At 37.5% G+C, this 13,206-nt stretch overlaps 1 protein-coding gene across 5 annotated transcripts in view; it reads right to left on the bottom strand.

Moving 5' to 3' along the window:
• Positions 1 to 13,206, bottom strand: part of HMG20A (high mobility group 20A) — a 43,667-nt gene that overhangs the window by 28,570 nt on the left and 1,891 nt on the right. The window contains exon 2 of one of the 5 annotated variants that reach the window (XM_037394414.1): positions 8,700 to 8,758. The exons of the other annotated variants lie outside the window; for them this stretch is intronic. The gene's annotated coding sequence lies outside the window, so the exon portion shown is untranslated. The remainder of the gene's footprint in view (positions 1 to 8,699; positions 8,759 to 13,206) is intronic. 5 annotated transcript variants of the gene reach the window in all.

The raw sequence follows: 13,206 nt of genomic DNA, 5'->3' as shown, positions 1-13,206 counted from the left end.
CATCATGCCTAGAGCTTGGAGCCAAACAGCAAACAAGAACCTGGGAAGAATGTGGCTAAGACCTATAATCCTGCTCCTCCAACTTCCCTCTTCCACAGCTGCTTCTCACATGCTGGAAACAAGGAACTGCAGATGGAAACGTGCACAAGCTCTGCAAAACAGAGGTGACCTACATACACAATAAATTTAGTCCTAAAGAGAATGTAAATCTTTTCAGATAGACTGAAAACTGACCAGACACAAGGATCGAGGTCTTGCACATAACTCAAGCACCTACATATGAAATGATTCCTAATTCATGTTTAGTTATAAATGTTCTCAAAGACATTTGGCATTCAGGTTTGAGTATTTACCGTATTTAGCAAACATTTATACTGCTTTTACATTTCCTTTTGATTATTTCATTTAATATATATATTCATTAAGTAAATATGGTTGCTCTGAGCTAAAGCATAAATATTATCCCAACACCCCTATATATGGGTAAAGATGCATAGCTGCTTTAAAGAAGGTCATATAGGAAGTCACTAAGATTACAACCAAACTTTAGAAACAGTCTTTAAAATTCTACCAATCTTAACCCTTTTATTTTGGACAGCTCAACTAACTTAGTCATTGCTTGGTTTCTGACATCTAGAAGTCATCGCAAGAATCTGACTTGAATACACATTGCACAATTCTTACTGCAAAGAGAAGTAAGAGCTAAAGTCTTCATGATCCTTGACAACAGGTCAGTAACACTCTGGTTTACACAGCATTAAATAGTGGGAAAACACAAAAATATTTGTATTTTCAGAAGGGCTACAACACAGGTTTCACTTCAGTATAAACTCATAATCCAAAAGTAATTGCCTTGATCAGAAACAGACAAAGCAAACTGGTAGAAAACAAGAGTTTAGGCAATACTCTGCCTTTTTTCATTTGTGGAGCCTAAACATATTATAACAGAAGTGCAATCACAGTGCTGCAAATTCAGCATACTTGCTTTCCTTGGTTACCTTTTGCAGCCTGTTAGAGGTATGTGCATGGATTACTTTTACGTTTAATCCTAAAAGTTAAATCAGGGGCTTTTCAATCAAGACCACTGCCTTTTCAGTCATCAGCACTCCTTTTTATTTTAAAAAAGGTTCCTCTGAAAAAGCACTCAATCGGTATTTTGCTCCTCCCCACATCTCCCAGAACAAAGGCAAAAAAGTATGGACATTGCTTTTTAAACACTGCATTTTTAAAAGCATAAAGTATTCAGCTTTTATGAAAACTTTAACAATCATATTTGAGCATACAGACTTCCTGAGATAGAACATTTATTAGATCAATGAAAGGTTGGCTTTCCTGGTCTTCAACAGTTTCCCAAAACAGCTAATTCCCACCATGGAACTGTTTCCTGACCTCTAGGAAAGGGTCACCTATGTGTAACTGTAGGCAAAATACGCCCTTGGCATTCCAAAGCTCCATGGTAAACTCACTAAAAAGAATCCAGCAGGTCCAGTTCACACCTCAATTGAGTTTTGTTTGTATCGTGACAGAATACCCACTCCAGAAGAAACCCTTAAGTAAACCCTTACCTCACTGCCCTAAGTAACACACACTGATTCTTCAGCAATGCCTACAGTTTTCAAAACCAGCTAGTCACCTCCTATTGCTTCCTTTTGCAATGAGCAAACCTCGAAGAACAGGTTGCAACATGAAAATAGCCCTGAAAGACCAGAGCACTACTGCACCAGACGCTACTTATTATCACTAGCATTATATGCATAGCTCTTCAAGTTTAGCATGTAAAAGACAACTGAAAGAAGCAGCCTATTATATGAAACTATATCAATTAATCAAGCTGATTAAGAAAAACTGTTTGTAATTTCAGCTTGTAAAATTTGTATTTTTTAGACAACTGAGGTATGTTTCATTTACCACTAGTCATTAAATTAAGAAGCAGAAACATTCACCCACTTCACACTGAAATTTTCCTCTACTCAAATACCCATGTATTAATCGCCATGAATTTGTTTGTATTCCTATTTAAAATTACTTTCTCATAACATTTCCTAATGTCACCTGATAATCACACATTTTATATGTAAATATCTTCCAACCATATAAAACCACTACAGATTCCAACCAGTTTTGTGGGCTAAGATACACCCAGCAAAGCATTAATGAGAAAGGCACATGTCTAGTTACCACATTTTCTTCATTGGCTATTCCTGCCCAGTTGTGAAGAAAAAGAAGCCAACATGATGGAAGCCTGCATTTTCTTCTATACTGAATTAATCACACTTCCATAAATCAAGAAATACATCTCTTGTATCATTCACATTAATGACTCAAAGACCGATTTAGACTAGAAGGGACTGCTGGAGGTCATCTCATTCCAACACCTACTGAAAACCAAACTGAAGGTCACCTTTATGGCAGACACGACCACGGTAGACTATCTGGCTCAAAGCATCTGGTCAACGAAGAATTAAACCAGTAAACACCCTCACTGCTTTTTTTTGTTTTGTTTTTTGTTAGGAAGGCTACCAACAGCTGAAGAAATAAGCACTGTTTATTCTCAGGACAGAGACATGATGAATAGAAGGCAGGACATAAAAGCAGTTGAAAAAAATCCCTTAAAAAGGCCACAGGACGAGATGTGTATTTAGACGTCACCTCTCCCAGTCCTAACAAGGCTTGAGGAACAGAAGAATTAAAAGACAATTCTTTGCTTTACCACCAGAACAGGGATGGAGAGTTTTCACTTTTTTCATCTATTAACCAGAAAAAACTATTGAGAGCAACCTTAGCAAGGAATCCAGGATCTTCTCTCCAATTACTGAGGCTAGAAATGTACTTCCAGTATTACGCTGCCCCTACACAGATTCCCTCACCCTCAGATTTACTCTCAACTCTCAGTACAAGCAGTATTTACCCCAATTCAAACCACTTAAATAAACTCTGAAAAACAGCAGTTGTCATTTCAGAGAGGGCTTAATGTGTTACGCTCACTACACAGAACCCAACTTTCACCGATTTCAAGTAGGTTTAATTCAGTAGCAGTTTTAAGCAGGTTTTTTTCCTTTTTTTTTTCCAAATTAAAAGCTTAGCTTTGGGCTGCTGTGCTTGCCACTCCACTAACCAGTCCACTTGTTCAATATATTCTGTCCTTCAAGTAGAGGATACAGCAAAATGAACTGCATACACTTTCACAAGATTATAGGAACAGACAACTGAGGGACCAAGAAAATACTGTAACATTAAGCTCTTCATTGCATATAAGCAAAAGACAAGTTCTCATTTCTAGTCTCACAGAGGATATATTATTTGCACAACAACAGGGGTTTAAATTTGAAAAGAAATAGTTTCTCCACTATACCAAAAACTGAAGAGACATTCTGTGCCAAAGCTAGATTAAGGTTCATGAACTAACACTAACGCTGCTAGTATCATGCAACCATCTTCACAGTGACATGCAACTACCTGAATAACCAAGTATTTCCTCCTTACCACAGCAGTTCAGACTTAAGAGTGACTGTTGCCACAAGTGAGGTTGGGAGCCATTACGTTTGACGGTACCTCTATCTGCATGAGAGAATGGTCACAAATATCAGAGGCAGAGGCAAATGAAAAAGTTGCCAGCGAACTCACTGGAAGAAAGAACACAGGGAATATTCAGGTCTCTTTATTCCTTCAACAATCAGCTGCTTGACCATACTGTAACGTTAAAGTGGTCACGTAATTGTAAATTGAAGTCTAGAGGCATGTTAGCTTCAGCTAGTGATTATAGAGACATCACTTACAGAGACAAATTCAGTTTTACAATGCATACTGACACCTGATGCCTTAACTTCTCACTATGGCTTTAAAAATTAAATCTTAGCAAACTCTTCACATCCTCTCACTGATACAGTATCTTCCAACTCCATCATCTTCTTCCCACATGGCACCATGTCCTTACAAGTTTCAACAAGCTTCTCTTAAGTCTTTGAGTTTTTCAAAGGCAGTTACAAATCATGGTTTGTCACTGCAGGATTTAACACAATACACTTGCAACCCTTCCAATATGTTCAACATCCAAAAATCAATTGATTTGTCAACTATTTTACCTATATAATTTTTTCCCTATTCCTTCAAATAAACTGCCATTCTACTTCCTTGTCTGTTTTTGCTGATGTACTGCCTAGCTTCTTTGGGGTGATTACTTTGCATTTCATTTACCTTTTAAGCACTAAGTTATTTAGCAGTAGAAAGTCACAGCAAATGTCATGAAACTAGTTTCTCTGATCTGCAAAACCTCCAATTGCTCAAATGTCTGTATCTTTAATTACAGTGGTACACAAATACACTGCCGGCAGTGAGATGCTACCGAACAAGTTCAGAACCAGAGACACAAGTGTCAAAAGTAGAGGTATGATAGAAACATTGCCTATTGTAAACTCACAACTCATTTGAGTAAAATTTATCTGCATGTGACAGACTAGTGTACCTTTTTCATGGTAACTTTTGGTTAATGTATTACTGCAAGTCTGCATTATCATAATGCTGCCTCATCACTTGCCCAGTCTTCTGTTTGTTGGCCAGTCACTGATCCACATTCACACCAGCTTGAAGGAAAAACACCCAACCATGTAAGACAGCTACAGACCAGTAAGTTCCTACATTTATATAGCATTATTTAAATGTCTCCATAAAAAGTCAATTAAAGCAGACACTTACCTGACAAACATTACCGATCTCAGAACTAAGAATAAAGAATTGTGTATCAATAAAGAACAAAAGTTTTTCTAAACATAATTACCAGAAGTCTATAATACAGAGACACTGAGGTAAAAGCTAGATTTTATTTTTCTAAGCTTCTAGCCTTTACTATGCATTTGAAATCTGCTGTCTTCCCACTTTTCCTCACTATAAAAATTTAAACTCTTTGTGTGTGTGTGTGAATATTTACAACACTCTTCCACATAACAGCAATGCAGGATCATGCTGGAAATTTTCTTGATTTTTTTTTTTCATGTTTTGAAAACCTATCTGATAAACGTCTTTTCTGTAATTCCCTTGAGAAATACATTGTTTAAATGGGATTGGGACAGAATACATGTTTTTACAAGTTGAAATAAAATTATGCAAGTAATTTACCTAAAACAAACCCAAAACATTTAAAGCATTTTACTATAGAGAAAATGCAAGTAAGCCATCTATAATGGAATTCACATTTTTTCGTATTTGTAATGAATTTTAAGTTTTTATAAGGTCAAGACGATATTAACAGAAAAGTTTTTTTTCAAGTAAGGAAAATATCTTTGATATTAGGATGATTTCCGTATCAGTACTCATTCAAAACAACTCATATAAAGTCTCCCAGTCTAAATTTAAAATGCAGTTATTAATTCTATAGATTTTTATATCCAAATGTAAACAGATGAACAATCAAATCTTATGTCAAAACAAGGACTGCTTTGGCTAATCCAATAAAAATACTTGCAAGATTTCTGTACTTTCTAAAGAAAGTTTCCTGGGCTAGAACTAAAAAAACTTCTCTGTAAAACCACTGTATACCCACATGCACAGGCTAGAGGGGATGACCGTGATCACCCAGACTGCCCCATTTTAGCATCAGCCAACTATCTTCTGTTAAAAAAAGAAACACAAAATGGAATTCAAAGCTATATAATGGTTACCCAGTCTTGTTTTAAAGACAGTAAGAGAAGTGTAACTGCATCAGCTGTCCCACATGGTAGTTACACACACAGTACATTTGTACAACTCTCTGTTGTTCAGTAGATTTTGTTATGCTTTTACAGACTAGACCCTATAAGCCTACATCGATGAACTCCAATTAAGTTATTTGATAAACATATCCCTTCAAGAAGTTAAAAAAAATGCAGCACCCACATTCATTTTTAGGACTGAAAAAAATGTTCTTAACTCATTTTCAGAGTCTGGTCTTTCTCCAGTGTGCTAGCAACCCTTTCCGAATTCCAAAAGTAGCTGTAGCAGTGCCAGCTGCAGAAGACATGCATTAGTACTTTGCCTGTTAGATTCTGTTCTTATACCTAAGTTTTAGCTGGCTCCGAGCTTCACTAAATGCTAATGTTCACAGCTGGATTATCCAGTCACCTCCAACCCCTCTTCATGTCAGTGCTTGCAAGGAGGCCTTTCCCAGCCTACACCTGTCCTGAGGTATACTAGTCTAAATGGGAACTAATATAAAGATTGGTTTGTTTGAGTACAGTCTTTAAAAACAAAAACATAAGCCAGGTTAGTAAACTACAACTATTGAAAAAGCAGTTGTCACATTACCTCTCCCTCAGTAATCAAAAATTTTTAAACTGATGCGATTCTGTTCAAAGACATCAAAGTTCAGAAAGCAGGATGAATCAGGCACTATTTGTGACTTTAAGTTGACGTTTAAAAAGCCAAGGATCAAACTAGTATGATTCAGAAGCTTTTTCTGCCTTTCTTTTTCCTATACCCTGAGTTTAAAAAAAAAAATTACTTTCACTTCCACGTTCCAGTTAAGTGCCTGGTGCTAGTTAACAGTTTACAGAATCCTGATGTCACAAAATGATTTATGTGGTATTGTCAACTGATGAAGCAGAATGGGAAACTGGCAAAATACTGGTGGCTAAGTCAAGCATTAGATGAATGCAATTTTCAGGCCTCTCTCAAGCTCTGCATATTTTAATACTACCTAGATTTAAGGATAGGTTACAGAGTAGTAGCTTGCTGCCACAGAGAGGAGGTGGTCTTGGTCCCTTCACCTTTCTCCAGTTTACTGGATTTTTCACAGAGCTGCTCTAACACTCCCCTTTGGGAGAATGGCAGGGAAAAGGGGAAGCTGGGTAACTCACACCAGCTCAGATACATAATTGAAATGACTCGGAGGGCTCAAATAAATACCAGAGCTTATTAAAAAAGAATGCACATGGAAACTCCTGCTTCCACACATGGTAAATGGTTGTATTAAGCTATATGCGCCACTCGAAATCATAAAAGATAACTTTTTGGACTCATTCCACTATAATTTTAACATGACATCAAGAAAAGCATTCAGAAAGGTCATCGGCCCTCAAGAAGATAAACCAGGTGCTAGAAGGTGCAGACAATAGCTCTCCACTGCCTAAGGCTATAGTTTTATGGCAGTCTAAGCCTATTTAACTACTAACTACTCATACAGCATCATCTGCAGCCTGGCACTTCTGTTCACTGGACAAGTCATGTGTTTCAGCATGCTAAAGAAACAGAAGAGCTTTTGGTTCATTTATCAAATTAGTTTATGCCAGATTAAAGGGTGAAATGGCTCAGCAAACGATCCAGCAAACATTGCAGCTGGCAGAAGAAAAAGAGACACAAGCTGCACAGCCAACAGATAGCAACTTACATTCCTATAACCTGAGATTCAGCTCTCTCACTAAAATTCTAGTGGTGTCAGAAATTAAGAAGGTTTGAAACTCTTCCAGTAACTGAAGGCCCCAAAACAGTCATAAGTGGGATGAAATATGATTACCAGAAAAAAATTAGGATTCACTCATAAGCTGACTTGACATTTCGGGGCTTTTTTTCTTTCAAATCTAAAGCTAAACATTTTGCCTCCTGATAAAACCTGAGATTCTTTCCCATAAGTCTGGAAACAGAAATTGAATTCCACAAATTCCAATTCATTTGTTCTAACAAGGGATACTTATTACACTGGGTCATCCTATCTTATATGAATTGCAGCAAATACACATTCTTATCTTAACTCAGCAGAAGAGCAGTTGAAATCTATTCTGTCACGCTTCCCACATCCCAAAACAGTAAGGATTTAGTCAAATATTGGTTATCTCTATTTCATTTAAGTGTTAGCATGAGTCATGTGCAATACCAGCTAAAGCATACTGTGGTAAATGCATCCCAAGCCAGAAATCTGATCCTAAAGACTTGAGTATGGTTACCTGCAACAGTAATGGACTAGATGTCAGGTTTGAAAAAACCTGCTGTGTCATATTTTTTACATAACTACATCTTTTTTTCTGCGGTCATTATTTGATTTTGCATTGGCAAAGTTTAAACTCAAACAACAAATCTTCCAGTGTCACACTGCCTTCACTAAGTCTTCCAAATTTCTCCCAGTTCATCACTGTTTTGGTACTCTGTTTTGAATCATGAACCTCCAGCTCCTGCTTTAGAGCCCTCCTTTGTTGAGACAATCACAAACATCCAAATCCAAGCAGCAAGAACTAATGTAAAACCTGCTCATTAAGAAATACATTCTGAAGGAGAAACAAAAGCATATATATATATATATAATATATTTATATATGTATATATAAATATATATAAAATATTTTTATATACATATACATGTTTATATATATATAATGCCTATATAGTTCAGGACTTTTGGAGACTCATCTGCTCTAGAAATTGTATAGATTTTGTGATTCATGAGATATTCCAACAAGATGCTTGTGTATTTGAAGATAGAGTAGATTTACATGGAATACCTTTCTTCAGTGAGTCTTAAGTTTTTTATTCTTAGCTATCAGAAGATGTCTTTGTCTATGCACTGGGTAAGTGAAAACACAATCAAGGAAGATTATGCTTATTCTTTAAGTAAGCTGTGGAGTAGTGGGACATGAGAGGAGCACTATATGAAGGCAAAAGGTTTAGAATGTCAGTTTAAATAAAAAAATCCCAACAGAACAACTTAAAACTAAAACATACACCAAGCCTTCCCTTACCTTTGTCTGCTATTTATCCGGTACTGGAAACATCCCCCCTTGCCCCCCAGACTTCTTGGCTGAAACATGATGTTAGCAAACTCCAGTTAGAAGTGTGAAAGAAGATTCACAGTTTACTGTTTACAGTACTTGGCTTGGCATTGATCTGTTTTCCCTGTTGTACACTCTCACACTATTACCAGAACTTGTTTTGCCACAGCTCTGCACTGCTTTTCCAACTATGGAGACCGATGCTTTCTCTTTCTACATACCATCAGCGACAGCGTATTTTGAACACTAGCATGGGACACTAACCATATTACACCAGAAAAATCAACCTTTGATCAACATATAACTATGCCCCTGGAGTCATAAGGTTAAGATTATTACTTAGCCTATTCTTACACAAATGACAGACAGTCCTCTCCCCCCGCCCCCCCAAGTTCATTTGTATTACTGATGCTTTGTCAATTACTAGTTTTCAGCAAACTACTCCAAAGTTAGACATAGGATGGTGTGGTGTTGTCTAAGACTTTGGAACAACAGCCTAGGGAATTTCAGGAGAAACAAATTGCTTCTTTCTTAAGTAACAACAACAAATATTCACAGAAAGACCTAATTCATGTCATACCACTTACCTGAAATAAAAGGAACTATGGAACAGACACAGCTAAGTCAGATCTGCTTAACCATCATTTGGTTAAGACCGTCTGAGAACTCATCCAACCACAGCAAACAACCGTACTGCAGGCTTAGGTTCACATTTAGATCCCACAAAATAATAAAAAAATATTCCTTAGTCATCCATTAAGCCTACTTTTAAAAAAAAATCAACCATGTCTTTTCTCTCATTCCCTGCACTTGCTGGGAGATCCACCCCATCAAGAGGCCAAACAAGGCAGCAGTTGTGCCATCTGGGTAACTAGCTACCCAGTGCAGGTCAGCTGCACATCACAGCTAGTGGCACCAGAGGATTGCCCTATTCCTCCCACAAACCGCATGTCTGTTTCTCCTGAGCCAGAAGTGGTGCACACAAAAGCAGCAAGCTGGTTTAGTGGGCTAAAGTGGAAGCAAAGCAATGCCCCTTCCTGACAGTAACATCCTCTCTCAACTGCTGCATAATCAGATAAGCATCAGGATGAAGAAAAGGAACAGAATTGGCCTTTCAGGAACTGTTTATCATTATCAGTGTGGATCCAGAGCACCTAAGGTTGGGTACCCCCTCGATATCTTACAGTTCTATGTTACAGTTAAACCATGGGCCTTACCACTTCCCCATCTTTGTCTTCTTGACAACCAGCCACACTCTCCTCCCCTACACATACACTAGCGTTCATGCAGACTGGTTTTCAACTTGTCAAAGTCCCTGAACTAATTTACCAGCTAGACAAAAGAGTTCTAATCTCATAAGCTCTTTGAAACAGTTTGCCAAAAACATGCATGAGTAGCTAGCATCAGCAGACAACAGCAGCAAAGATTCACTGGCTCAAGCTCCTTCAGAATTACGCCCCCAAGCAGAAAGCACAAATCATATACACTACCACTTCAGAGTCCTAGCAAGTTCTAGAAATGACATATTTTGAAAAGCAATTAAGAACACTGTTGAGAGTTTCTTTTGGCTGCAAACAATCCCTCAGACACCACTGTATAATTAAAGCTATGAATTTATCTTTTCATATTTGGACACAACAATAAAACAAAAGTAGACTTTCCCCTGGTATCCACTAAATTGCCAAGAAATCCTCTGTGTTCTGCACTATTTAGCAGAAGAAAAAAAATGAAGAAGCATTCAGAAATAAGATCTGTCGATCTTAAGTGTCTTGAACTCAATTAACAAATGACACTTTCACTATCCTCATTTTCTGATGTTCCTGATGATAAAACTGTGTGAAAGTTTATGCCACTCAAGTCTTTTGACTAAAACAACTCTTCCCATTTTCATGCTATCACAGCATTTTCTGAACTACAGGCTAAGGGTATTGGCTGCTCAACTCATTACTTATCCCAGCCATAATGCCCAAAAGACATATTCCAAAGTCTTACAGATTCCTTTTTACCTGAAGAAATAGCACAAACAATACAAGTCCTAAGAATTTCAGAAACAGTGACGTGTAAGATAAATGTTATTCGTTGTATCCCATCTAGGAGGTATGGTCCAAAAGACTGAAATCAGTCAGCCCAAGTCAGATATTGCCCTAGTCTCCTGCAAAGGGGAATGGGATCATAATCATTAACAAGCCTTTTTGAAGACAACTTTGCACAGCTTCCATTTAACATATTTACGACTAAAAAAATAAATATATCTAGTCAGTAACGTTCTTAATGTAATTTCTGACAGGCAAGTTTTCTTTGAAGTGCATCAGCATTTGCAAGAGTATGGTCATGGAACAAGGAAGATATCCTAATAAATTTATACCTTAGAAGTATTTAGTTATTCCACTGTAATTGGTTTTGTTCTCCTGTAACACAGAATGGAGATTTCTCCCAGATAAACAGTGTCATTCAAAACCAGCTGTAGCTGCAATTCACCAAAAGCTGTCCTTATCAAACTGTTATTAAGCAGGCCTTCAGAAATAGAAGGTCAATCTCAGGTTTGTCCCTAATAGATAGGTATGAACAATGCAAGCTACTCCTTTAATAAGAACTAAACCTCTGTGGGTTTAACTTGCATACAAAAAACTTTAACAGACCTCCCAACAAGCCCATTATAGAAGAAATTATTACAAGACTCGTTTGTTTTCAATTGCTTATCACCTGACCTGTCCCACTGGGAGTAACACTGGCAGTGTATGTACAAACTCAAATCTAGAGTATTGAGGCAAAACAACTAGACTAGTATCAGACCACACCTAGCTCAGATGGCAGCCATTAGTTTTTACTAACACTGCACTACTGATGCCACTGGTGCAGGAACAAGCCAGTTGTGCAGTCAGACAACAATACAAGACAGTAAACATTGCAGATCTTGCAATGGAGGCTGACCTACATAAGTAATAAAGGTTTCAGTTACCACTTGCACCACGTATTTTAAATAGACAGCAACTAGCCTTAACTCCTCTCATGAACAAACCCACTGGGGAAAATAATAGTGGTTTCTGAAAACAGACTGTCCCTAGTAAATTCATACCTAGAACACTTACTGTCAAAGTGTTTTTATCTACCACTATTCACATCTTAGAAGAAACTGAAGTTTAACAGTTCCTGTGTACGGAAGAAATATTCCCTTCCTCTTTCTAAGGGAAATCATTTGAGTAAAAACATTTGAAAAGCTTAATGGAAAACAAGAAGCAACATAGTTTTGGCAAATTGCCAAAGGCAATCAAGTTATAGATAGAAAGGGCATTTTATTAGGGCACATGAACAACTAACAAATCAGAAGACAACTGTTCTTCATTCACCTGCTGTCCTCAAAACAGTACATGCATGTTCCCTTGAGTTACCCTTCTCCTCCACAGACCATCATCAGAACAGTATCCCCATTATAAGTGCAGGCTCTTGACCTGTGCTCTAATATCTAACAGTTTCTCACAGCACATGCCACAAGACTTAAAAAAAATCTCATCAAAGAACTGGCCCCCAAACAAATCCTATTTAATCAACGAGAAGCACTTCCCATGGAAAGCTGAGTTTGCTTTGGCATGTGAGAAGATACACCTAGCTAACTCGGCACACTTTGATACTGACCCTTTATTTAAATACATTGAACAGATATGCATTCACAAAGAAAGCTTACAAAGTTAACTTGAACACACCAGTTTACAATTTTCCCAACTCCTGTGCTCTGATACCAAGTATAACTTCATGACGGGAGTACAAAGCAAAAATATAGTTCACAGTCACTGCTCTCATTAAGAAATCTAGCAGCGCCAGGGAGATCAGCACATCTTCTCAGTTCTCTGCACAGTCCCTGTCCAGCAGACACAGAAAGCCTGGGCTTGTCAAGGGAAGATGTACTGCAAGAACAAACACTGGAAGACAGTAAGAATCTCTCTCCTCTTCATTTCTTTATGGCAAAGCAGAATTTGTTAGTCACCTCCTAACAGGTACATATAAAAGAGCTGAACCCTAACCTCAGGTGCTAAAGAAAACATTATTGTAAGAAACATGATTCTCTTCTCCCTTTTCCGAGCCATAAAGGTACCCTCCATGCCCCACCATGAGCAACCACAGGAAAAACACATTCAATTTACAATCAAGATGGTGGGGTCAGATCACATATCTTCAGGTTTTCTATTTTGAAAACTGCTAGTATCCTATACAAGAGCTAACTGAGAATTTCAAGACTAATCTGGATATTCTGCTTTAGCCATTTCTAAGTCTAGATCTCCTCAGAATTAGTAATCTCAACTTCTGTTTTGAGACATGCGCCAGATTTCTAAGGACAGAAAAAAATATTTTCTCAACTTCCTGGACTCTAAAGTTACAGTATTTACTAGCAACTGGTACAGTTTTAGAAATGCCAAGTACTTCATCACTTCTAACAAACATATAACATAGGTATGTAAGAAAACAAAAAAAGATAGAACAT

Source organism: Falco rusticolus, chromosome 7, assembly GCF_015220075.1.
Source record: "Falco rusticolus isolate bFalRus1 chromosome 7, bFalRus1.pri, whole genome shotgun sequence".
Classification (NCBI taxonomy): domain Eukaryota; kingdom Metazoa; phylum Chordata; class Aves; order Falconiformes; family Falconidae; genus Falco; species Falco rusticolus.
This window is presented reverse-complemented; position numbering and strand designations above follow the sequence as displayed.